The following is a 2,891-nucleotide window of genomic DNA, read 5'->3' as shown; positions in this document are numbered from 1 at the left end:
TAAGATGTTTAATTACACACATATACATACACACACACACACATATATATACATATACATATATATACACATATTTATATATGTCATTTATTTATTTGTATTACCCTAAATAGGTGATTTTTTTTTTTACATATATGTACATACATACATACATTTGTATTACCCTAAATAGGTGATTATTTTTTATTTTCTTTGTTGTACACAAGATCATTTGGAGAAACCTCATCCCACTGACTGGACTCTGCTGCCCTCTGTTGTCAGATCCCAACACACACAAGAATGCAGATTAGGGCTAAACTGGGATTAAACTATAGCTGTAAATAAACGAAATAAGGTGTTTGAAGAATGTATGACACATGGTCTGATGTATTGGTGCATGGGTTAATTTGTTAATTTCTGCTCTCATGTCTCCTATTTTTGCCATTCATGAACATTACATGAGCTTCAGTTTTGTTAAGTTTGACCTGAAAATGCCCCACATGTGCCCTTGGGTTACTTTGCCCTTCTCTCACATATACTGTATACTGATATCAAATTGACGCCCTGCAGCCAAAGTCAACAAAGTGCAGAGCCTGAGGCATAGATACATGAGGCCACTGTGATTGCAGTGATTTGTCTATGTCACATGATCAAAATCCCCAGTAGTGATGATAACAATGAAGATGTGGGGCTGCTGTGTGTTAATGACATCACATGCTACTTCTGCATCAGCTGACCAGCTGATTGGGTGTGTAAACAATAGCCCCACAGCTCTATGACGTGAATCGCTAACATTGCGAGTAAGTAAATAAAGTAGGAGGAAAAAATAAAAAAACAAACAATGCAACACACACACACACACACACACAAACACACCTGGCATGGTGCCTTCAGTTTGTTTGTTTTTTACTTTTTAAATTTTTTTTGAAGCAGTACTATAATGTTAACACTTATCCCCAGGGCCGGCCATATGCATTTTGGTGCCCTGTAGGCGAGATTGGATCACAAGTCATTCCTCCCTGCTGCTGTAAGACTGTACAAGAAGCACTGCTCCCAGTAAAGGTCAAGGTCATTGTCAAGGTCAAATTTATTTATAGCACATTTAGAAACAACCGCTGTTGCCCCAAACAACTTTAAATGCTTAAATGAAGTTAAAGGAAGCAATAAAAAAAATACAATACTGTAAAAGTCACCAAATAAAACACATAAAACATAAAGAGGGAACAATAAGAATTGCCTTCAATTAAAATAAAATAAAATAAAATAAAATAAAATAATAAATAAATAAAAAAGATAAAACTGAATAAAGTCAGGCAGACTGTTCCACAATTTAGGGCCTGCCACAGAAATGGCTCTGTCTCCTCTGGTTTTAAGCCTGGAGCTAAGGCGCGGGCCTGAAATGGAGCCTTGTGGGACCCCCACAGCCTAGAGGGGCTGCTGCTGATGAGTACTGGCCAAGATGGACAGAGAATGTCCTGTCTAACAAGTACAACTAAAGCCATTTCAGAACAGCGTCTTTAAAACCCAAACAGTGCTCAAGGCGTGAGATGACAATTTTGTGGGCAACAGCATCAAATGCTGCAGTTAAATCTAAAAGTAACAGGAGTTTCCAGAGGCAATAGCTAAAAGAAGATAATTAAAAGTGCTGCTTCTGTGCTATGACATGATTTAAAAGCAGACTGAAACTTGAAGTTGACCATAAAACATTTTCTCTAAATCATTGTACATAATAGGAAGCTTATAGAAACAGGGCTAAAGTTAGAGTTAGAGTTAACAGTGGGATCTGAATTGCACTTCTTAATGAGGTGCTGCACAACAGCATGTTTAAAAGCACTTGGGACACGTAAGAGATGTGTTAATAACTTTTAAAATATTAGGCCCAGCAGTGTTAAAAACATTTTATTAATGCGGGAGAGATGCTCTGTCCAGGGTGTGACGCCGCCTTTCGCCCTATGTCAGCTGAGATTGGCACAGCGACCCCGCAACTCTCATGTGGAGGATACAGCAGTAGAAGAAGGATGGATGGATGGATGGATGGATGGATCTGAAGGCTTGTGAAGGTTTGTCAACAAACTTTGATAGCTCAGAAAGTGACACCATCACAAAGACTGCTGAGCAAACAGAGTGATTGAATCAGCTGGATCCAAGGTGGATGGGGAAGCTAAAGCCCTTATACTGGAGATTTTATCAATAAAAACGCTCACAGAGATTAATAAGACAATTAGTGTTGACCTGAGGCCTGGGAGTATTACTGGACAGCAGTTGCATTTTTCTGCAGTTTCCACAGCTCTCTGGTATTCAGACAGACACTTTCTGAGAATACCCAAGGAAACCAATGGATTGTCCTTTTTTCCATTTTCTCTCAGCACACCTACATGAGTGTCCGACAGCTCAGTTTACCCAACATGTTACTACCCACACCATGTGCAATACCTCAAGTGCAATCCTTGTTTACACTGTAAATATCATTATCATAAATATTTTTACCACAGTATTTACAAAAATGAATGTGAAGAATGTGAAATTATTAATATTAATAATAATAATAATAATAATAATAATAATACTGCTAAAAATAATAATTATTATAATGAATCATTCAAAATTATATTAATCAAATAAACAGGGCTGCTTTTTTCTTTGTTTTCAAAGAGGCCAAACAACACATTCATCCAAAACAACACAAAATGTTTCATAATGCTATTGTGGATAAAGTCCAAAACATCTTAACAATTGGGCAATGCCAAAAACAAGTGAGGAACAGTTACAGGGCAACAAACAATAGTAAATGGCAATTCATTTTCTGTGACGTATGAATCACGTGTGGGTGGACGAGCAGCAACAGTCCCGCCTCCTCGTGACAAACGGAGGATAAGCCCCGCCCACTGAATGTCCCATAACAAGAACAGCTG

The sequence above is a fragment of the Solea solea genome, chromosome 10 (assembly GCF_958295425.1).
Source record: "Solea solea chromosome 10, fSolSol10.1, whole genome shotgun sequence".
NCBI lineage: Eukaryota > Metazoa > Chordata > Actinopteri > Pleuronectiformes > Soleidae > Solea > Solea solea.
This window is presented reverse-complemented; position numbering follows the sequence as displayed.